The 25,074-nt window shown below is 46.6% G+C and overlaps 1 protein-coding gene across 6 annotated transcripts in view; it reads right to left on the bottom strand.

The window, feature by feature from the left end:
* Positions 1 to 25,074, bottom strand: part of OPCML (opioid binding protein/cell adhesion molecule like) — a 1,023,398-nt gene that overhangs the window by 174,303 nt on the left and 824,021 nt on the right. The gene's annotated exons all lie outside the window — the stretch shown is intronic.

Below are 25,074 nucleotides of genomic sequence, written 5' to 3'. Positions count from 1 at the left end.
TCTGGCTTTATCTCTCCCACACATCCAGCCACCGAGCGCACAGTATCTTGAACAGGCTGTGCGATTCCACAGGCCCAAGACCTGTTCTCCCTCCTCTGGTGGGCTTATCCCTAATCGTCCTTCCAGGATCTGTTTCTTGCCAACCCTTCTATAAAATGTCTTCAGCTGTCCCTATAAGGGGGCGACCATTTCCTCTTTAGCCTCACTATACTTGCTCATACATCTATTATAGAGCCCAGGATGTGCTGTCTATTAAGATCATTGCTTGTTTTACTTATACCAAAGGACATAAGCTCCTTGAAGAAAGGTCTGCACATGGCCTGGTGCCTATCTTACAGGAGGAGCTCGATGAATGTTTCCTGAAAAAAATACAGTCAGGTATTTAAACATATAAATAAAATTTATATATATATGTCTTTATTGATTTCAGGGAGAGGGACAGAGCAATAGAAATATCAGTGATGAGAGTCACTGATCAGCTGCCTCCTGCATGCCCCCTACAGGGGGTCGAGCTCAGAACTGGAGAACATGCTGTTACCGGAATTGAACCGTGATCTCCTGGTACATGGGATGACACTCAACCACTGAGTCACGCAGGCCAGGCTAAAATATAATACGTTGAGTGTTACAATGCAGTGTGCCCAGTTGCAGGGAGAAGAGAGTCCATGTCTTTAGCAGCTCTGGTGGGGGGCCTTTGAAAACAGCTAGGGTGGCGAGGCCTCCCAGGGACCACAGCAGTCAGGGCTGGGACAGTCTTTTGCAGGCCGGGCCTTTAGGCCTCTTCAGAATTTATATACAAACACTGGTTGAGCGCTCACAGATGACAGGCGCAGTGTTAGGTGCTGGGTATATGAAGATGAAAGACACTGTGCCTGATTCCAAAATCAGACCGGCCGGGCCGTGGTCTGAGCTGGAGACCAGGACAACAAGCAGATATTCATGGCACAGCAGGTTCCGCCCCAGGGTGTCTGGTGTGATGTGGGCCACGTGGGAAAAGCAGCGGCTTCACCGTCACATCAGAAGGGCTTTCCGAAGAGATGAGACCTGACCTGCGCTCTGAGGGGCCAGGCAGAGGTCCTCCTGCCACAGGCACAAGGAGCTGCTGCGGCTCGGCGGCCTGAAGCCCACGGTGGTGATTTGGAGACGGTGCCGCAAGCCCCACTCAGCTCATGGTGACGTTCTAAAATGCACATCTTTTCATGCCACCACTCTGGGTAAAAGCCCTCATCTGTTCTCTTGTGATGGTCACTATTCACATAACTTACAGTGACATTAAAAGGTCACCAAGCCAGTGCTGTAGGCACAGACTGAAGGGACGTGAGACACGAGTAAAAAGAACAGGGAAGTGGGGGAGTCCCAGCAGGAAGCTGTAGGAACTCATACGAAGGTGCTGGTTAAATGTCATGAAAAGGGTCCAGACAATTAGATGCAAGGATGCGGCACCTTTGAAAGAGAGTGAGAGGAGGCCAGGTAACGAGAGGCAAGACCACCAAGAGTGAGCGACTCCATAGGAACAAGGAAAGGGTGTTTCTAATGGAAAATGTGACAAACACCTTCAGCATCTATGGAGGGATGAAGTGGGAGAAGCAAGATCCCGGCCAACTACTTAGACGTTAATGACAACCTTGATAAGCGCGGTTTAATAAGGTGGGGGAAGGAGCCAATTATACGTGCTCCCTCCACCTCTCAGTTCTCATAAACACTTCAACCTCGCTGCTGAACTCATTTGCTGTAGTTGCCTTTATGTAAATCACAACATTATTATTTTCATGAGAGGATAGTTTTATTAGTTGATATATTAAGCTCTGCAAATAAATTACGAGTCATGGTTAGAACAGTAAGTTGCAAATGTTTATTGAGTGCCTGCTATGATCTAGCCAAAATGTGAGGTGCTACGGATAAGCTAAATAACTCTGAAATATTTCCTAGTTTCACAGAGTTAAGAGTCTAAAGTAGATGTAGCAATATATGTTAAATCAAAAAGAGTAATCTGTCCAACACAACTAATGGTCATCAATACCAATGTTTTAGTGCACATAGAAACTCTAAAATTTGTTCTGTTCTTGGTAATAAAGGCTTGTGACAGATCCTTCAGGGACAGGGAAAGCTAATCTTAAATCTTTTTTTTTTTTAAGTAAAAGAGTAACCACAGAAAAGCGATTTATTTTTACTGTCACCACCTTAATGTATGCTAATCAGTCATAGCTGTCCAGATTGACCCCATGTGAGGGATATCAGACCTAGGCAGACGAGGGAAGTAGCAGCCGTGGGTTACGCCTGGCCACCCACACGTTTTCAGGGTTCCTCAGATGATCTATGATACCCATCGAGTCCAGATTTTCTTGCTAAAACAGTATATTCAATAAAATGAAAATAACAATGTTACATCTACCCTGTAACCACCTGTCAGTAAATTTATGAACAATTAGAAAATAAAAGTATTTTCCAGGGAGCAATTTTTAGAAGCAATAAAATGTTCATTTTTTTTTTCTTTTTCAGAAATATGACAGGACAACAACTTCTCTCATTTTTTCTCCCCAAACAGCTTCTGCAATAATTAATCAGCTCTGCTTTGTTGTTGTTTTTAATGGTTCAGTTCTTCAAAATGCACTAGACAAGCAAACTGCAGGCGCTGAAGGAGCCACTGGGAACCCAGGGGAAGTGAAGTTCGGAGCCCGGGCTGTTTCACGATTCATAGGTAGTCATACTCCTCAAAAATTAGGGTGTATGCCGGCTGTCTTAGGGTTTACCACCCAAAAACGGGTGCCAGTGTTTCCTCTTCTGCGGCAAACATCAAGCCCAAGACATCCTCTCAACACATGTGTGTTTTTCCCTTTGACTTTATTAGCAGATGACCTGAGATCTCCCCCTGACCTTCTCCAATAACAGAAACTGATGGCAGCTGCTGAAATGTCTACATTGCACACGGAGCGTGAAAAGCCTTCCTTCTAGATCACCCTATCTGAAAGATCACCAGAGTGAGCATCCTCCCCAAGTTACAGTTGAGGATCCAAGAGATAAAACGAGTTGCCTGAGCCCCACAGGAAGGAGAAAGGCTAGATAGATACCAAGTTCAGGTTTCCGACTTCTCCCCTCCTTCCACTGCGTGAGGATCCTTTCCTAACGCCAATTAAATCTGATTAATGCTGCAACCTTGATCAAGAGGAGACAAGGGCAATACGCAGAAGGGGGGCAGTGCCCTCTCGCCAGCCCCTGAGAGCTCCATCTCAGGGCTGTGAAATCTAAGGAGTCCGTGTCACTCTCCAGTCTCCAGGATCGTCCTCGGTTCGGGTCCCACGTGGGAACTGCCAGGGCCATCGCGGTGGAGGCCGCGCACGGTGCACTGAGGATGGCGCCTGGCCTCTCGACCCTCTTCAGCTCAGGCCCCCTGATGGCGAAAACATCAATTTTCTAGCATAGCCATGTTTTTCCAAAGAGCAAACGGCTAGTTCCTTTCCCTCGGCCATTTCGCCCCTTCCTTTTCATCTTTTTTTATTTTTATTTTTCATCTCAAGTCCTTCTCTTTTTTGTACTTTTTGCTTCTTTAGTGGCCTTTTTATAGGTTTCTGTGCTTCTCTCCCCTCTTTTCATGTCTGGCTCCTTTGTAAGAGGCCCTTTCTCGGTTGTCTTTGTCTGGCTGACTCCCCTCTCTAGGATGGCTTTCCCCTTCATTCATTGTCATTCTCCCTGAGATTCCTCTCTTGTCACTTTAGGGACTTCAATTTTGATCTTTACTGCTGGACTAAAGCTCTGCCATCCTTCTGTGTTTTCTTTGTGGGTCAATTTTTCCCCCCCATCATTTTTCTTAGAGCAAAAAGAAAATATCTTTTAGCAGCCTATATGATCTATTCGGCAGCCTGTGTTCTGAACTAAAGGTCTGTCCGGCCTTTGGTAAGCCATTATTTTAATTGTAGCGGTTAGTGCTCTAGAGGTGGCGGAAGGAAACAATGGACGGCCCCCTTCCCAGTCATTGAAAACCAGTCCTTTACCTCTAGTGTCTACAAATTCCATGGCGGCAAATTTTTTCCTAGCCTCCTAAACAAAAGGTTTTAATAGACAAACCCCAGTGCTGTGGGTTTTGATGTTCTTTATCTGTATGTTTTCACTGGCAATTTAAGTCTTTCTTTTTTCATAAAATCTCAGGAAGGGGCAGGTTTGGTGCACGTGCGTGTGTGTATGTGGTTGAGGCGTAACTTTGATGCAGCAAAGGGTGTAGATTTAAATGTACAGCTAGGTGAACTTACATGTGTGTACTCACTCGTGTAACCACCACCCAGGTCAAGATACAAAACAGTCCCTCATTTCAGAAGTTCCATCTGCTCTTTCCTATTTAATATCTCCTCCAAAAATTACCACTGTCACGACTCTGTTGAATTTCATATAAATGGAACAGGATAACAGGTGCTCTTCTGTGCGTGGCTTCTTCCATTCAATATAGTATCTGAGATTTCTCTGTGTTGTTGCGTGTGTTAGTAGTGTATTCTTCCTTTATTGCCTCCCAGTTTTTCATTGTACATATATATTCCATAATCTATATTCATTGTCTTAATAAACATCAAGTGGTTTCCAGTTTGGTGGTACTTGGATAAAGCCACTGTGAACATCCTTGACCACGCTTTTAATGTACGCATATACACATATCTCTTCAGGAAATATCTACAAGTTCAATTTTAGGGACATCAAATAGATGCACATTTAGATTTAATAGAAATCACCAAGACTTTTTCTAGCATAAGTTGGGCCAACTCCCGAGGCAGCGTTTGAATGTTGCAGTTGATACCCATTCCCACCAAGACGGCACTGTTAGTCTTTTAAAATTTTCGCCATCTGGCCAGTGTGAGCGAGGTTAGAGTTGAAAAGCTAACTGCACCAAATCCTTCGGTCTTTCTCGAAAGCCTCGTGTAGAACACCTTGCCTTTTTCAGTCTCTTGGTCTCCTTGACTCCCAACGGTCTAGCTGCCGGCTCAGCCCCCTCTGCCCTGTCGCCTACCAGTTCCAAGGTGCCTTTGCAGTTCCCCTGCCCGAGGCCACCCAACTGAGCACCTGAGGCCTCTGGACCTCTGCCCCTTTCCACCTCAGATGAGATGCCATCGTTCGGGCACCGGGATCTGGCTTCACTGGTGGTGGCTGCAGAGGTGATGCAATGCAACCTCGAAGTCTGTGCAGTTCACTCCCTCTGGAGTAAACTTACACACACACACACACACACACACACACACACTCACAATGCAGGAACTGAGATGAGAATCATCCAGGCCAGTGATATAGAGGGGGACCTCTATATCTGGTGATAGGTTCGGGGGACAGCCTCTCGGGAGCCGCCTGTAGACTTGCTGCAGGGCCGAGAGGAGCCGCCTGCCCGGCTGCCAGCTGGGCCTCCAGCCTCGCAGCCCTGGCCCGTGCCCAGCAGCCACCAGGCATCTCCTTGGGCTGCCTCCCTTCCTCTCTCCTCTCTTCTCTTTGCCTTCACTCTCTCCGCCCTGGCATTTCACCCCTCCAAACAAAACGCCAGCGTTTTCCCTCTGCCTCGGGGCCCAGAACTAAGGTAGTCTGGTTAAAACATTTCTTAAGGCAGGAAATGGGCTTGATTGATGTTATCAATCTATTCGATTTTTAGAAAATGGAAGACTCAGGTTGTTAGCTAGACAGAAAACTCGCCGAGCGCCTGAATGGCCCAGCTCCAGACCAGGCTTCCCTCTTCGTGACTTCAGTGCATTGCTCTGTGGCTCTGAGCTTCGGTTTCATTTCTTTTTAAAGCTCTCAAGGTTGTAGTAGAAATGTCAGAGATACTCTATTAAGGAAACTTTAATATCAAATACAATATCATATGAAATTACTTGCCCAGTAGTTATCATTCAATGATATTGTTTTTTCTCTTCCTTTTCAAAGAAAGGTATACACTAGAATTAAGAAATATTCTTTTTTTTCCAATATTATTCTGATCATTATACTATTACCACTAAAATTTAAAAAAGAAGTGGCATGTTAAAGAGATTTAATGGCAAATGAATAAATGATAAAATAGTAAACTAGTGATGCTGTCTCAGTCAGTGGGGACTGGCTTCCTCTTTTTCTGAGGCCAGTTTTGCAATGTCTTCATGCTCCTGTCTTCAAAACCTCCTTTGGTCTACCTCTGATTTCAGACTTTTCCTGGCTGAGAACATTCCCCTGCTCATTCATAATTCATTCATCGAGTGCCTATTGTATGCTAGGCACTATATTGGTTACAAGAAACAAAACAGTGAATATAAATAGTACAGTTGCCATCTTTATGTATCTTAAGGTCCAGTAAAAAATATATATTTATTATAAAAAATTAACAATGCAAGAAGTGCTTTGAAAGTAATGGCAAGTGCTAGGAAATTCTGTAACAGGCAGGTTCGGCCTAGTCAAGAGGCTGGAAGAAGACTGCTGAGCAAGTGGCAGGTGGGGTAAGACCTGAAAGGGTGTAAGAGTGGACTAGGAGAAAGGGAAAGGAGAACATTTGAGAGGGAACAGCCAAGGCAAAGACCCGGAGATGAGAAACATGAGCGCTGGGTGAAGAACACCGGCTGCCTGGTGCCGAATCCAAGGGAGCCCTTTTCCATTGGGCTAGAGAGCCAGCTGCAAGTCAGAGCTCCCAGGGGATGTGGGACACTAGAGACTTTGATAATTTCTCTGGATGCAAAGGGAAGGCATGTAAGGGTCTAAACCCTGTGTGTATGTGTGTGTGTATGTGATGATTAGACTCTTTTAGGAGCTAATTTGGCTATGGGATATATGAAGGTCATCAAGAGTCAAAGTGGAGTGTGCAGCAGGGGCTGGAGTGGAGGGAGGAAAAGATGGGAGTTATTGTTTAACGAACACAGAGACTGAGATCATGAAAACATTCTATAGACTGGTAGTGGTGATGGTCCACAACACTGTGAGTGTACTTAATACCACTGAACTATACTCTTTAAAATGGTTAAAACAGTCAATTTTATGTATATTTTACCACTTTAAAGAAAAGTTAAAAGAGATGTAGATAAACAACTTAAGATGTTTTGTAGTAATTCAAGCGAGTGCCAATAGAATCTTGTTGGGTAGTGGGTGGAAAGAGGCGGGTGGCTAAGGATGTATGGTCGGAGAGAGGTGAAGGGGATCTGCTGCAGCAGAGAAAGGCCAGCTTTTCACCATTATGAGTGCATCTTGTCCCCCCTCAGGAATGAAATCTCCCTTGGCTTTTCCCCCCATTCCTCCCCACAGTTCCTAACATAGCACAGATATAACTGACACTCAATAAGTGATTAGGTAGGTTGATTGATTATATAAGAAATGATTGGATGATATCCAGGGGACATAGAACTGCCCAGAGTATCTTAGAATGCTTGGGGTGAGATTAAAAGGGTGGGTTAGCCATTCACCTATTGCAACATTTCCCAAAGTAAACTTTTAATTAATAAAAAAGGAAACTCCATAATTTAATTGTGACTATACTCTCTTGTGATGTCCTAGCTCCCATCACAAATATGAAAATAAGGGCAAACTTAAGAAAAACACTGGGGTTCAATTTAATTATATCAAATGTTATTTACTGCTATCATTCGCATTGAACAATTTAGGTGTTCACGTTGACACAATCAACCTCTTGTCCCAGAAAGGCAACGTGTGGAACAGTGGGAGAGGTATGGAAATAACCCTACACTGGGCAGATAGATAGTTTACTATATTTTATTCTCAATGGGTAGCAAAGCATCTAGTTCAAAAATGATGCTCAACAAATTCTCAATGAACATGCTATCACATAGTAATTAACTGCTTGGGAATGAACAAATGAAACAGAGGATAGACTACAATATAGTAAGTCCAGCTGTGAAAGAATTGAAAATGTATTAGAAAATACATAATCCCAGGCATAAAAATCTAGAATTTTAGAGCAGGAATGGACTTCAGAGATCATATACTTCTGCTCCTTTATTTTATGTATAGAAAGGGATCCAGGTAAATTAATCCATGTCCCTAAAAGAGTACAGATAATGGACGCTGGAGTAATTCTTTAAATCTTTTGACTCACCACACTATGTCTTATAATCAAGTGATTATTTTCTACAAACGGATCACTAGGCCCTTGCTTTTAAAGGATACAGGGCAACATGGCCCCACCTAAAGTATTTTATTACTTTATTCAGAAGTAATAAAATGGACCAGGGACCCAAAAAGCTATCAACAGGTGACAAAAGAGTAAGCTGATGCTCTGAAAACTTATTTCAGCAGAAATGTGCTGAATTTACCCAGAGAGAAGCTGAAGTACTGAGAAAGCAGGCTTACCGAGAGACCCTCAGGCAGCTCTGGGAGGGGGACCGAAGTGTGAGAAGCAGCCTCCTGACTCCACCTAACCAAGGGCGAGGTGGCGACCCTGGAGATGTGGTCACAGGTGAGCAGGAGCCCAGCTGAATGGCCTCCATACCTGGGGCTGTCCCGCAGACACCTGGGCCCACCATCCATCACCATAAATCACACTCCTGACACCTCCAGGCCATAGCCATGACACAGCCCTCAGACTTGGTTGTATTCTGTGGAACCTGAGGTTCCCGAATCCTGAATCCTTTCACTGCTAAAGGAGAACTTTGCCCCATCATCAGGTTTGCAGGCCAGCTGAATGCACATGTCCTGCCAAAGCTGGCCAGGAGCTCAGGCCTTCCCGAGGCTCCCCCTGCTGCAAAAGGTCCAGGGGCACCGCCTGCTCAGAGGGGAAGGCTCAGGAAGAGGCAGGAGATGGAGAAATCAGTAGGAGAGGAAACGGAACCAGGGGCAACTTCAGAAAGCAGAAGAGTGGGAAAGGAGATGGAAGCACAGCCCTCCTGCACGCTGGCTGGAGGTGACTGAGCCACAAGCCCTGCTCAGCCAGCACGGGGATTGCCTGTATTCTAGGTAGCTGCAGCCTGGGGAACATTTACATGGTCAGAGACAGAAAATCACTGCAAGGCAATAGTTTCCGAGGAAAATGGGAGCATGTTCCAAATTGTATTGTACCCCAAAATGATTTCCCTTCCTAAACCAGAGATGTCTATAAAGCCTATTGCCGCAATCACAGAGGCCGCTGTATGGCTGGTGTTGTTTCTGCCAGAAACCTCACAGTGATTCGCTCACTCTAGCAGAGTTGCCCTGTCGGTATGCCACAGACGCCTGCAGTGGACAATAGACAGAAGCGGAGCAAGGTACATATAATAGATGACCTCCTGATGGTCACACTGAAAACCCAGGGCAATTAGCTCGCCAACAGGAAACGCGCAGTGTGGCGTAGGCTGGCAAACATCAGTGGGCGGCCTGGGCCATGGACAATGGAAGAAAGAATGAGACCCAGAGTCAGCACACGATCTCAGGTCAGGCTGGAGGGGAGGCCAAAGCTGTCTTAACCACTGTTGACTTGAGAACTCATTTACAGCTTATTGAGAAAGGGAGGGTGGGTGGTGGCCACCAGGCTCACATGGTAGCTATAGCTGCATAATTGTGATTCACAATTCATTTCACTTGCACACGTGCCAAAGTCAGTTCATTTCTATTCCCCTCAAGCAAGTGCTCCACCTTATTATTAAATAGTCATTGATTGTCCATCACATGCCAGACACATTTAATGAGCATTTTTGAGCATCTAGTCTGTTAGGTCCCATGCCATACATGGAGGGAAATGCTTTTGTCTTCAAGGAGGTGGAAACTCTGTCCCCATCTTCATGGTGGGGGACTCAGACATGTAACTCATTGGCTACAGCACAATGTGACCGAGCTGGACCCAGGGTGTGCAACTCGGAAGACCTGAGCTCCTGTAACACCTCCGGGCATTGTTAGGGGAAGCCCCTGAACAGGGAGACACAGCGGGGCACCATGGGGCGCACTGAAAGGGGGGAGAGGGTGGTGGTCACCGTCCCCCTGTGCTTTCTGTGACCAGCCAGGGACACTGCCCCACCTAGCAAAGCCCTCAGCTTCTCTAGACATGCGCCCTGTCGCTGGAGCTTCTAATGAGAAGCCAAGCCCTCTATGAGGGATCAGTTCAGTGCAGTCGGGTACCTCCGAGGAGGGGGCTGCTTTGCGCTCCCAGGGGCTCCACAGCCGCCAATTCCTGGTGAGGGTTCCAACCCGGACCTGGGCTGAGCGAGACGGGAGGAAACTTGACTGACACCCTACAGCGACACCCAAGTGACTTTGTATTTGAAGCGACATCACCTTGTGGTTATGTACCTTCCTTAGGGACATATTAGCCAAAATAGGGGGAGAGGACATGTGGTTGAAATGAAGATGGAATCAGGCTTCTGGTTCTGGCCAGAACCTGTCCACACCCTGAGGCCCTAGTTCTCACCTGCGCCCCCCCCCCCCCCCACACACACACATACCTGCCTCTTTATGGCTCAGTGCAGAGCTGCAAGGGGATCTCCCTCCCCTCAGGGCAGCCCCACCTGAGCACGTCCCCCTGCCTGGTGCTTCTTCAAAGTGAGTTTCCTTTGCAAGTTGCCCAAGAGCCTGCGGATCGCCCCCTGGCCTTTCTCGGTGCAGTCTCTGGGCGTCCTCCTAATGGCCTGGCCTTAATTGCATTTTCCTGTATGTGCCACCGCAGTCAGTGTGCAGTTTAATAAAAGATTTCCAAGCTGCTGGGCCCATTTTTCCCTCCCCACCTGCATCTTAGGGAGTAGATTTTAAGCCTTATTTTTAAGGTGATTGATTTGGTGTGTTTTCCACTTTCTTTCCTGCTGTGGAGACGTTTTTCCTCTATGTGTGATAATTTTTTTTAAAAGGAACTTTGATTTTCCTGTCCCCTCACTTTCCACCCTGCTGCTGTGGAACCAAGGGCTGGGAAGCTCTACTCCTCAAGCAGCGATTTGCGTTCCCTGATTCTGTTATTAGTTGTTGCTGTTTGAATTAACCATGGCCAGGGCTCAGGGTTGTCATTTAACACTCATGTCAGCAGGGAGTTTAAAGTGGGCACCTGGGGATGGAGTGCTGCAGCCACAGACAGGTTTTTTTCTTTTGAAAGGGGAGCACAGACTTTTATTTTGTTTCATTTCATTTTAATTTAATTTAACTTACTTTGGAAGTGATAGCAATAAAGAGAATCTATTACAAATGAAGCTGTAGCATTCACTAATGTAGTGGCCCCTTGGAGATGTGGTCTTAGGTAGGCCCCTACCCTTTGCATTTCTTTATAGAAGGCACATTTAAGCAAGGACAGAGGATTCTCATGGAAAACCAAGCCTCTGGCGAAAGCTCTGATGACGAGTCAATGGTTATTTCTCTTTTGCCTAAGTTGTCTATTTCATCTCTTAATTCCCTCTCAATGAGTATAAGTATTACATTTATATATATTGGTTTTAGAAGCTCTTCTTGGACATGAGACTATAAAGTTATGAGAACAGCCAGGCCAGGGTGGCTCAGCTGGTTGGGCATCGCCCTGGGCGCTGAAAGGTTACTGGTTCCATTACTGGTCGGGGCGCATACCTGGGCTGCTGGTTCGGTCCCCAGTCAGGGAGCATAAGGAAGGCAACCCATCACTGTGTCTCTCTCACATGGATGTTTCTCTCTCTTTCTGAGCATGAGGATTAAAAAATTATGATGACAATATCAAAAATAGCTAGGAAAGGAATATTTTAAAATATAAGAATGACATAAAACTTCAAGGATAGGGGATACGACACACACATTCATATATATTCAGACAATGGCATAGGTCTTCCACCATTGTCCACAAAATCCAATATAGTTTATAAGACATGGAGCCAGGGGCTGTATTTTTTTGTTTGAACAAGTAGGTTCCTAGTTCTAACTATAGTAACCACCACCCCCCCGCAAGTCCCTTATCTGTGGTTTTGCTTTCTGAGGTTTCAGTTATGCAAGGAGGACCATGGTCTGAAAGTATTAAAGAGAAAATTCCAGAATTAAACAGTTCATAAGTTCTTCATTGCACATGGGCTGAGTAGCATGATGAAACCCCCCACTGCTCCCCTCCATCGCATCTGGGACGTAAAAACCTCCCTGTCCGGGGTTCCCAGGCCGTATGTGCTCCCTGTCCATCTGCCAGTCCCTTCGGAGCCACGTGGGCTATGGGATCACTGCCACGTGTCTCAGTGCTTGTGCTCAAGTCCCCCTTATTTACTTAACAATAGCTCCAAAGTGCAGGAGCAGCGGTGCTGGCAAATCAGAGATGCCGAAAAGAAGCTGCAGGTGTTTCCTTTATGACAAGGTGGATACAGGGGGAAGACAGCAGACAGGCTTCAGTACCCCCTGCCGTTTCAGGCATCCACCGGGGGTCTTGAAACCTACCCTTCCCTGCTAAGGGGGCCCTAGGGTACCATTGAATCACCCCAGCTTCATGCTGGGCATGCAGCCTCAGAGGCATTTTAAGAGCATTTTTTAGAGAGAGAGGAAGGGAAAGGGAGAGAGAGAAACATCGATGTGAGAGTGAAAAGGATCAGCTGCCTCGTGCATGCCCCTTACTGGGGATGGAGCTCACAACCTGGGCAGGTGCCCCGACTGGGAATCGAACCGGCAACCCCTCGGTACCTGGGAAGATGCCCAACCAACTGAGCCACACCTGTCAGGGCAACCTCAGAGGCATTTAAAAAAAGTAATCTACCGGCCTAAAACAAATCACTTTAATATCTTTATTTTACAGAACCTAGTATAGAGCACTGTCCATTTAATGTGCACTGATGGTAAGAAGGAAGTAGGGTGGGCTTTATTACCCCCGATTTACAGATGAGGACACTGAGACTTAGCTAGGTTAAGTGACTCATTTAGGGTCAGAGAGCGAGCAGCCAAGCCAGGAGCTAAACTGTGCTTACTTCTTACCTAGAAGCAGCCCAGGAAGCCCAATCTGTGTGTGCGGTTATCACTAATACTGCTTTTCCTCCTGGGTTAACCTTGACATCGCAGCACTTGGAAAACACAGACTCAGCCATCAGTTGCCAGAGATGTGATCTATTGTCTCTGCTGGAGTGGGGAGGCCGGGGGATGGGAGGCAGGGGCCCGGGAGCTTTGGCTGAGCCTCCCGTTCTGCATGAACGGTGGCATCCAGCAGTCTCTTCCCGCTTCTTGCAGCAGACGTGCTGAATGAGTGATAGCTGAGTACCAGGAGAGCAAGCGTGGCGTGAGGGCCAACTGCAGGGTGCCCTGGGCACCGAGGGGCACTGTGGCTGCCCCCGAGAAGCCCACACGGAGCGCCTCGGGAGCCAAGGGCCCCTAAGCTCACCCGTGGTTGTCCATCCCCATCAGGGGCAGTGTCCTGGGCTCACTGAGCCCTTGGATGGGCTCCTTCTGTCTCTCTTTCTCTCCCTTGACCACGCTCCACCTTTCTCTGTTCCTTTGTTTTCATTCCCACCCTCTATCTGTATCTCTGTGGCCCTCTGCAGGCATCTTTCTGCTCTTTCATCTTTTCCTCTTACCACCTTTTATTTTTCTAAGTCATCCTGGCCCTGGCATGCCCACTCCCCTCCTTGCCACCCCTCCCACCGCTACTTAAACTCTTATTAAGAGAAACAACAGGTGTCACACGTGGCCATCCCCTCTCTTTCAAAAAGCTCTATTTGACCAGCTTTGAAGAACTTGCAAGGAGAGAAGTTACATAAAGCTGTTAATAGCAAATTAAGTATAAAACCTACATCTTGAAGCAAAAATTGACTGTTAATTCTGTGCCTGAGGGAAACCAAATTTCTTGTCCTGGAACAACTTGTGCCTTAGGAACGGCCATCCTTTGGGCTGCATTCGACTCTGGCCATTGCAGAGCTGTTATAAAACTCTCTTAGTTTCATTTAGGTTTCCTGTTTGGCATTTCTGGGGCAAGAGGATCCCTTCTGCCAACCTATGCATTCACTTGAAATCTGTGCTTTCCCCCTGAAAATTTTAAACGCCTGAAAGCACCAGTAACAGTGCTACAGTCAACAACCACGTGTATCCTGAGCCTGAACGCGTTCTTCTCAGCCCTGACCTCAGGTAGGGTGACCTTCTGAGCGCAGCATTTCTGCAGCTGTTAATATTCACACCAGGCAAGAGGATACCCCTCTGTTCTCAACGAGCAGTGATCCAATAATAAAACTCTAACTCCCGGCGGACGCACAGCTCACTTACTTGGGGATTTTACATTATCCAGGTGGCCTTTGTTTTTGATGGAGGGGGCATCTCTCCAAACAGAAATTAAGAAGGAATTAAGGAGAGAAAAAGAAGTGCGAAGGAAGAAGAACTGAAAGAGAGGGTAACATCTCTATTCCAACAGCATCTTCTTCAAAGCTGTTTATGATAAAAAGAGGATTAGGTGGCTCCTCTCCCAGTGATATTAAATTAAATCCCAGCCCCTTTCCTCAGACGCACGCGGGCTTGAGGACATCAGCTCCCTCATACAAAACAGCCCTTGGGAAAAGGGATCCTCCTGGCACGGCGCCACCCGGCTCTTCTAAACTGTTAACCGTGGTAATGAACCAGTCCGAGAGACATATTAATAATGACATGAAGAGACACATTTATTGTTGATTGTTGAGATGGTGGCAGATTTATTGCCAACTTGCCAGGAGGGAGGGCTTGGCCCAGAAATGGTGCAATTAAAAACAAATTGAATATAGGGACAAAGAATCAATAATCTAACAGGGCAACTTTTAGTTTGCAAAATACAAATATAAATTAATTGACCTGAACACAGCTGCTAACTGGTCATTAGTGTCCTCTTGTTGGCCAATCAGAACATGCCATCTACCTCCTCACGTCGGCTGCAGCAGGCCTCGTGGGGAACCTGCCGCTCGGCCTGCCGTGGCTCCCCTGGGACATCTCGTTAGGGGGAGATTTCCAACACCGTTCAGGAAGGTAGCTGTGTCACATCTTTCCCTAGAAGCTCTAAATTATAGAAAATTTTAAGGTTTTCTATGAACTTCCCTATTCAATAGGAATGTTTTCAGCGCCTACAGTGCACGGCCATCTCTCCTAAGCCTGTGGTGACAAATGCAATAAACACAAGGTCGACGCGGCCTTTGTGGTGGGGCTCCAGTAACAGCCAGTTTAGGACAGGTTGCTATTGTTTTGGGGGATTTGTAACATTGGATATAAATTTGTCAAAGAGGTATGTCTATGGTCATGCCAATTCAGATCACAATCCCTAAGCTGTGCCCATATCAAAAATGATGGAGCCAACACTGGCCCTGGCCTTCCAGAAAATTATAGCCTGGGGAAGAAATAGAGTAGATCCACCTGTCGCTGAAAAATGAAATGAAAAGTTACAGGTATCCTACGGCAGTACAGGTAAAGCGATGCCTTCAGCTTTGGGGATTCAGCAGCTCTCAAACTGTGCAGTCCAGTACAATTGCCACTAGCAGGGGTGGCCACTTTAAATTAATTATAATTAAATAGTACCAAGATTCAGTTCTGCAGTGAGACTAGACCTATCTCAAGTTCTCAGTCACCACTTGCAGCTCATGCCACCATGCTGGACAGTGAGGACCAGCACATTCCATCACCACAGAGAGGTCAGCTGGACAGAGCTGTGGGACAGTGCTGCTCGGATGGGTCTGTAGGGTTTGGCTGTTCCGAGAAAAGAGTGTCCATGGCAGATGGATTGTGTGAGAAACGGAAAAGAATGCAGGACACCCGGGGTGAGGGTTTCACAAAGACGCATTTGCTAAATTGTGTGTAGGATGTAAAAATGGAATAATAGAAAGTGAAAATGGAAAAGTAGGTTTAGCTCTGACTTGTTTAGCACTTGGAAAAATGATCTAAGAAGTTTTGACTTTATTTTATTGTCAACAGGGAGTCATTAAAATTATGAGTCGGGGAAGTGACATGATCAGATGTGTGCATCAGCAATATTTAGACAACAGTGTTAAAGAGAATCCTACGGAGGCAGAGACGGAGGATTGCACAGCAATTAGAGTGTGGCTGTGAAAAGTCGCTGGAGAGTAAGATGCTACACTTTGTTGGTGGCAGTTGTGGGAACGGAAGGGAAGAGAAGGAATTTATTGGACATGGCATCTGCTTTCCTAGAGAAACAAAAGGGAAAAAAGAGTCAAAGCTTAAGCCAAGGTTTTAAACAAGGAAGTTATGTCCATACACAGAAATGCGACTTAAAAGAGGAAGAACAGGGGTGGGAGTGAAGAAGCTACGTGTAGTGTGGACACGTGAGGACACTTATGGGATACCCATGTTGAAGAGCTCAGGAAAATATAAGAAATAAAAGCCAGGAATTAGGGAAGAAATTAAAAGCTGGAAATGTAGCCCGGCCAGCATGGCTCAGCAGCTGAGGGTCGACCTGGGATCCAGGAGGTCACAGTTCGATTCCCGGTCAGGGCACACGCCTGGGTTGCGGGCTCCATCCCCAGCAGGGGGCGTGCAGGAGGCAGCCGATCAATGACTTTCTCTGATCATTGATGTTTCTCTCTCTCGTTCCCTCCCTCCCCCTTCCTCTCTCAGAAATCCATAAAGACATATTTAGAAAAAAATAGAAAATAAAAGCTGGAAATGGAGATTTAAGAGGCCATGATGCACACCTGATATTAACTCCAAGAAGGCAGTTATAATTACCAAGAGGAATAAAAGCAAAGAAGGCTGAGGGAGGACACGTTCCGACTGCAGAGCTAGGAGCTGGGAGTCGTTCTGGCGGAGGTGACCTGGCAGGGAAGCACCGGCACCGTCGGGGAGCTGGTGTCAGTCGGGCCTGCTTGTCAGAAAGGGGTGGAATCGAGAGGACGCTCCGAGCAGGGGTTAAGCTCCGGCTTCACTGTAGACTGAGCAGAGCTCAGATCAAAGGGTTCAGCTCATCAGCTGGTGACCCCAGGCAAGTTCTTTAGCCTCTCAATTTCCTCATTGAACAGTTAGGAAAGTGCACCCTGCCTCCTGGAGTTAATTGGAAAATAAGATCGTATCCATACGGTGACTGCCAACTGCCACGATAAACACTCAGCCCATGGTCCCGTGGTTTGTAACTATTGAAAAACATGTTTGTGACTGGTTCTACTGGGATTATTTACACCATTTCTATTGCTCTTCAATTTCTCTACCTATAGAGGAGAATTATTAGTGAGAAAAGAGTCAAAGGCTGTCCAATACCTTTATGAGAAGCCAAAACAAAAGTAAGTACAAAGGATGCTTATTGTTGCCAAGATGTCGTGTTTGAGGTAAAACTTGTTAACCAGGGGCTCAAAGTCAGGTTTCAGATTGCAAGCCAGGCTCTCCAAATATGTGTACAGGTGCTCCACGCAAGGAAACATCGCTACCCTGAATCCGCAGGCTGCCGATGCTAAGCGATGGCTGACTGACCTGTGGACGGTGCAATCTGAGATCTCACGTGGGATCCTGACTGTATGAGCATCGTGATGAACTTTCATCTGTTAGGAGAATTTGTGAACATTTCCTAATTTACTCTGCTTCAAAAGATGCTTCCTCTGCTCACAACAGGAGAGATCTCTTTGCATTGATTTGAGCTACTGACAGACTAGACTCTTAGGAAATAAGCTGAGATCACCATACAAACTGAGTAGAACATTCCAGGCATTTCATTTTCCCCTCCATCTCCACATCAGTGATGACTTTGAGAACAGGCTTTATGACTGTTTCCTTTATTTGATTCTAATGCAAATCAGGCAGAGACAGCTCCAGGCCCTGCCACTGCTCTTTCTGGCTACTGTATATATCACCAAGCCAGCTGCCAGGACACGCAGCACCATCCTGGACCATGCTTCAAAACAACCTGCACACTTTGGAAGCCAGGGCTCTCAAATGGAATTTGCAGGCAGGATCAAACCACCTTCAACCCTGACAATGTGTTCATCTATTGTCAAATTTTGCTGGGAAAATTGCAACTCTCCTATTCCTACAATTAAAAGATTATAAGTGTTACAGGAGGAATTAAACATATATCCTCCCTTCCACGGGGAAGCTGAACCTACACATTTAATGGAGGTGGATGGAATTCTAGAGACCACAAAAAGAAGAGCCATGAAACCTGTGAAAACCGTGTGCATGCATGTGTGACTGTGTGAGTTATGTGTTTGTGTGTATGTGTGTGTCACAATCTTAGTTTCTAAGTAGAGAACAAAGCCCCATATTTCTCCTCACAGCAATGGGAGTAAAGTCTTGATAAAAAGAGAAATACTGGGAATGTTTTTTTGTGTGTTTTTTTTTACAAAATGTGTTTTTGACTGCGTTCTCACTAACTACACATGATATAATGACAAGGCAGTAACCTAGGAGATGGAGTGGAAGTGGAAATCAGTTCTTTTCAGGCTCTATGACGTGTCAGGTTCAGGTATAACTGAGTAACACAGTCTGAGGAAAGGGGTAGGACCATTGTGAGGAGCGTGGGTGAGCGTGGGAGTGTGGGTGAGTGTGGGTGAGCGTGGGAGTGTGGGTGAGTGTGGGTGAGCGTGGGAGTGTGGGTGAGTGTGAGTTCATTCCAGCCCAAAGCAGGAGAGCCTGGTGGGCGTGGAGGGAGCCTGCCTGAGGAGCCCTTCTTGTGAGGAATGACTCTGGAGACCCTTCCTTTATTGGGTGCAGCTGGCATCCTAGGGCAAAGGCTCATTTCCGATTCTAATTTGCAGCTGCCTTGGCTGTGGGTTGTGGAGGTGACACATGTCAAGGTGGAACAGGGAAAGAGAGAGTGTCTTTCTTTCCCACCGTCTCCAAACAAAAGGAAGCCACCGCCAACACAGGTGAGCAATGCTCCAAGTCACCACTAACAATGGTGTTAGCAGGAAGCTCAGATCCTAAGGGCTCTGAAGAAAATATGAGTAAGAAAGATAATATGAGCAAACCTTCAACTGCTCCTTCAGTGGGTGAAGTTGGAAAAGGCATGGGGTACAGAGATGCCTGGATGTACAAAAATCCTCCGGAGAAATTACACTGACAAATCCTGAAATGTCACAACTGGAAAGGACTTCCCTACCATCCATGCAACCCTTCATTCCAAAACCAAGGACAGGACGCCCAGGGAGGTTTCTACACTTACTTTGTACGGTGGATCCTTTGGCTTGTGTGCTTGCTTTGCACATACATAGAGTGTAAAGCATATGGACCCCTTTTCAGAATCTTATTTTCAAATGAAAAATAATAATTATTAACAATAAACATAGGGTTAAGGTGTACACGGGTGTACCTAAAGGGACATTGAATTGGACTTTTCATCTCGAATGAGAAGCTAGGAGGTGATGTTCCAAGGACACAACCCTGGACATCAGGAGCAGAGCTCAAGCTGGGGGATGATTTTCTGATGCCCAGTCTTGTTCATTCCACTTTTCCCCCCTGCCTCTGTGAAGAGCAAGTGTGATTAAAATTTAAAATAGAGGCCTTATAAATTAAATTGATTTCAGGTTGGCTGCTTGCTTTTCTTGAGGCCCACAATTACACATGTTAATTTAAGTGACTGTAATATTTGGGGCAGGAGGGGAAAATAGCAGAAAAAAAGAGGTTAGTCACAAAGGAAGAGCTGAAAATAGGCAGGTCCTTGGCAGAACTCTGACCTGTGGGCAGTCGTTTCCCCTTGCCTGCGGGAAATCCTCCAGCAGTGCCCTGCTGGTTGCTGCCCTGGCTCAGCCTCGGCCTGGCCCACTCCCCCCAGCAGCTGTCTGCTAGCACTCACCTCCAAACATTTATATTTTCCTCACAAATAATAACATTTACCTGTCTCTTTATTTAGCCATGAGTTAGCAATCTGGAATGTGAACACAATACTGGGTCTAGAATAAAAACACCGGGTGTTAAAGGTCTTTGCCACCTACTAGCCACTGCATCTTAGGCCCATTTCTTCAACTTACTGAATCTTGATTTCTTTTCTTGGAATTTGGTGACTTTCTGTTCAGCTTCCCAGGGCTTTTGTGAAGAAAACTGCAAGGAGATCATGCATGTAAAATGCTTTACCTGTTTTTATTCGGATGGCTTTTTTAGAGGCAAGTCTGGTGGAGAGAATTTAGTAGCTCCATCTTTGGGCAAGGCTTTAATCTCTCTGAGCCTCAGTTTCCTTCTGTGTGAAATGTGAACTTGGCATAGGCTTTGCAGGGTCAGTGTGAGAACCAGCTGAGATGAGGTTTACACTTTATGAGCCCAAGGCAGAGGTCTGCTGGTGCTCAGCAAAACCCAGGGCGGGGCTGGTGGGCAACCCTGACTTCCCCACCTGCTAAACAAAATTGTGGGTCCCAACAGTTCCCCTTGGAATGACTCCAGGCTCCAGACCCGACGTCTCTTTCAGACAGAAATTGCATAAGCTTGCTGCAGAGTCTCAGATGTGACAAATTAACGTGATTTGTCATTTCTAGCTCTTCACATAAAATTAGACTTAGCAAGAGGAGTTCATTCCATGAAAGAAAATACCAGGGAGTAACAGACGTCTGAACTAAGGCAAGAGAACAGATAGAGCATCAGTATCCAAGGAACGAAGGTCCACCCGCTTTTCCTGCCTACGGACAATGACAACTCTGGGCACACAAGGATAGTCACACGGTTTCAGAATGCTGGGCATTCGCGACAATTAGGATAACAATTAGACACTGGATCCTCAAAGCAAGCAGCCAGGTTTCGGTAGATACATAGGAAAAAGGGGTAGCATTTAAAATGTGTATCCCTGCCCGGCCGGGCGTGGCTCAGTGGTTGAGCATCGACCTAGGATCCAGGCGATCAGGGTTCGATTCCCTGTCAGGGCACATGCCCGGGTTGCGGGTTCAATCAATGACTCATCATTGATGTTTCTATCTCTCTCTCCCTCTCCATTCCTCTCTCTGAAATCAATAAAGATATATTTAAAAAAATAAAATAAAATAAATAAAAATAATAATAATAAAATGTGTATCCCTGAAGGGATGAGCTACTCATAACGTATTCTCTTCTTTGCTGCCCTCTCTCTCTCTCAGCTCCTCTACACTATTCATTGTGGTTTTGGCATCCCACCTCCACACCTAATTTTCTACCTTGAGCTTTGTTCTCAATTTCTTCTACAGTGCAATCTCCATAGCAGAAAAAGGGAAGAAAAACAAAAGGATAACTGGAAAATGCCCACGGATCTAGATTAGAAAAATAACTTCAGTTGTGCTTGGCGGGGGGGGGGGGGGGGGGGGGCGGAGTGTGCTGGAGGGACACTGGTCTTGGAGTCATCTGGCCAAGGTTCAAGACCCGGTCCTGCTCCTGGCTCACAGGAGGCCCTGACAGGTCTCTCAATCTCTGGGAGCTGCAGATCCTAATTTGCAAAATGGAGATAACAGTCATTGCCCTGTGGACTCCCAGGGCTGCTTGTGAAGGTCAAATGAGACAATATTGTGAGCAGTCCTGTAAAGTACTGAATAAATGCATGGGGTTCCTGTTAACTCCGTTTAACATATCTCTTAGCTCATCACATTGAAGACCCCCCACCCCTCCAGGGAACTCTTTCCCATCACTGTCCAGTCCACGTCATCTGGACAGGGTCTGACACAGTCCCCACCCCTCTCTGCTTGAAGGGGCTTATGATCACTGCCTTCATATGCCATTTCATTGCTGGTTCATTTTACAAACATTGACTGAATGTCTGTTATACCTCAGACAGTGAGCTCTATTCTGGGGAAAGATATACATATAAGGCTCCTGATATTTTCTAGGGATAGTTAATCCTGGAAAACTCACTCACTCTCATGCTAGGAAATTCATGATGGGTCTCACACACACACTCCTCCTGGTCTTCTGTTACACCTGTTCCTTAGTTCTGCAATATCTGTGTGATGTTTGTGTTTTCTTTACCCCTAAATTTAGCAAATCCTAATGTTTTTCTCTCCTAGTATCACAGGATCCTAACTCCATGGATATGAGTTAGGCCATCAGCACTTCCTAATCGAAATGTAGGTGATAACCCCTTAATTTTTTTTCTTTCAGGGCATTAACATTACTTCTCTCAAATTGCTTGGACAATATATTTTGGAGGAACCATCTTCATTTCTACAGTAGATCCACAGCCTACTCTTGGCACAGTCCACAGCCTACCTTTGGGGTGATGGGAGTAACTTACTACCTGTCCTTGTGCCTCCAGCTTCTCTCCACCTCACCACACCCCATACTGGGCTGCTGGACTGATTTCCCACCCTGACTCATCTGACTCTCCAGCAATGCTGTCCCCGGGCTCAGGATTTCCCTGACGCCTAGGTACACAGTCCAGCTCATGCTATCACACACATCCACAGGCTGCCTTGAAATGGTCACTCAATGGCCAAGATGTACCTTGGGTACCAGTGATGATATTTTAATGAATGCAGCTTCTCTCAAAGGGAAGGACTTGGGAATTAATTACATCAGATACCTGGCAAAGGCCACCTTATAAAACAGTGAGGACAGGCACTGAGGCTAGTGACAAAGCATCTCTCAGTTCCTCAGGTCACAGGAGCAGGAGTGAAGGAGCCAGGGCCCTGTGGGGTTGTCCCCCTTCTCTACCAGCACTTGCCTGGCAAAGGTGATGAGATTCCTACATTCTCTAATGAACAGATGATAAATAAACAACTTTTTTTTTTTTTAAATCTAAACCGACAAGTTGCAGCTTGGAAATTTTTCCGTTTTTCTCATTGCAAAATCAATACCCATCAGCAGTTTGAAATTAAAGGCAAGATTAGGCCTCAGTTTTATACCTGCCCTATTGTATTCCAAAGCTTTCTACTCAGCCAGATAAATCTCCCTTAAGAGGATCAGGAAACCTTCATTATCTTTATCTAACCTGAACCAACACTAAGTGGGAAAAATTAATCCATAGGCTGGACAAGAGCCGATCGCTGCTGGGAAGGAGCGCTCTTGGACGTCTCGCTAACTGAGCGATGGGGTCGCTGCTTCCTCCCCCTGGAAATTCACCTGGTGTCCAAGGAAGGAAGGGGCCAACCATTGCTCACCAAGACAGAGGAGAATGCAGCGCCCCAGCTCCTCCTTTGGACCTGCTAAGTGTTCCAGAGAAGGTTCTCTCCTCATCCCCCCACCTTCTAAATGGAATTTCTCAGGCTCTCAGAGCTGTGAGAGGTGCTGGGCTGAACTTGAGGACTGCGAGGGACTGAGCCCCAGAACTGAATCTCTGCTTTCACCTTGCCTGTGCTCAGACCCTCTCTACCCAACGTCCTGAGGCCCACGGGGAGGCCCCACTGGCTTCCAGGTCCAGCCTAAATCCTAGCGCCAGGTGCCCCTGAAGAGCAGCACCCCCGCCTGCTCTCGAGCCCTTCCTGGCCCGAGTTGACTCTGACATGTGGTACAATCTGTCTTTTTCCTGGGGCATGAGAGCTGCACTCTGTTTCTCTACACTCCCTGACAGTTCTTTTTTATCTCAGTGCCTCATTTTTTGGATTTGAAGAGAACTTTGCTGTCAAGGCCGCGAGCGAGCCATGGAGGCGTGGACTCCCAGTGCCCAGAATTTCAGCTCTTCCAGAACCAAGGCCAGTGCCAGGCGGGGCAGGGAGAACTCGCGCCCCCGTGATCTGCACCCCAGGAACGTTAGCCAGGCATTCGAGCTCATCCCAGATGACCGATCTCACCCAGCCCTCGCCATCCTCCGAGGAGAAACACTGGGTGTGACAGCTCTCTTCATCTCCAGATGGCAGGCCTCGTGTAGCCCCCAAGCGGTGATCAGCCCCAAGCCATCCCCCTGGGTGGGACATATGCAGAGAAGGGAAACAGCAGAGTGCACAGACATCTGTCAGATGGCAGGCTGGTGTGGGTGTCTGAAAGCATGTGGGGGGAGAGAAGGGCTGCGAGGCTGAGCTGAGGCGAGGCTCCACACAGTAGGGCAGCAGGGGGGCTGCTGGGGCAGGAACTGCAGAGCCAGACCCCTGGCCCAGCACAGGCCGTCAGCATGGCTCAGAGGCAGGGACCTGGAGGCTGTGCTGGCAAAGAGCTGCTCTGGCCAGGAGAACGGCCACCCTGAATTGCACAAGTAACTGAAGTAGGAAGAGACGCTAACCCTACTCAAATTCTCCATGAAACCAAAGGAAATGGGCAAAACTGTATTTTTTAGAAAGGCTGGAGTGAGAGACTCCATATTAGCTATGCTGCACACATATCATAAACTGACAAATCCTTTGAATCTACTGCAATGGGACACAGTAAAAGGCAGCTTCGGAAGATGGCATCCTACACAGTGACCCCTGAGAGCCCAGTTCATGGCCCCAGGACACCAGGTGGGGGGCCCTGAGAGAGGCCCCCCAAGCCCCTCATGTGGTGGAGGAAGGTAGGGTCCTTGGAGGAAGGGGGCTGGCCTAGCACTCCCCGGCCCCAGTGCCTGACAGGAGCTGCTTTACACAGTGATGGGTGTGTGTGTGTGTGTGTGTGTTTGTGTGTGTGCAGTCAGTCAGGAGCAGTTCAAAATAAGTTTATTTGTACAGGTGTTTTGTTTTAAAATGTTCTCAGAGTCTCCTAACTGCTGTCTGAACATGTTTTTAATTTTTAACAATTGAGATCTGAGTTTCTGACATTTCTTCAGCCCTATTTTTCCCCATACAAAATGAAATTTGAATAAAAAATTATTAAATACTATGCCTGGGTTTTACTGATTCAGATTACTTATAGGAGACTAGGAGAGAATGTTAGGAATTTAATCCCCCCTTTTTAATTATATAGATTTATTGCCAACATAGACCTGGGAATATAATTTTGACTGATCTCTCTCTTGACCTCGGCTCCACTGTGGGGTTAGGAGAGAGGCGTCGGTGCAGCAGGGACGCAGGGAGAGCCTGAGGACGCACGTCCTGGGCCACACAGGACCATCACCACGCGAAAGCAGCCCGACTCACCTGATTTCATGTCAACAGCATTAACCTTTTATCATAAGAGAAGCCTATAAAAGACCCTTAAAGACAATCTCTACACAAACATCATTCCATTTTATTACAGTTATGTTTATGAGTATAGAAAGTGGCTATCATATCTATTTTCTAAATCTACCTGGCCCCAACTCCAGAGTACTGAGTAACTTAAGAGAGCTCAACCAGCCCATGCCAAACAATTTATTGATAAGAACTGAAGGATCAGAGATACAACTGAGAAGTTTCTTGAAACTGTTCAGTACTCAGTCAACCCAGCAGATGGGCAGGAATCCCAGACTTACACTCAACCTCTGGATTCTGTAGAGGAAAATAACTTTTTCTGTCTTCATACATGAGTAGAAGCAAA

This window comes from Miniopterus schreibersii (assembly GCF_964146895.1).
Source record: "Miniopterus schreibersii genome assembly, chromosome: 20".
In the NCBI taxonomy this organism is placed as follows: domain Eukaryota; kingdom Metazoa; phylum Chordata; class Mammalia; order Chiroptera; family Miniopteridae; genus Miniopterus; species Miniopterus schreibersii.
Note: the sequence above shows the minus strand (reverse complement) of the source record. Positions and strands in the feature narration are given on the sequence as shown.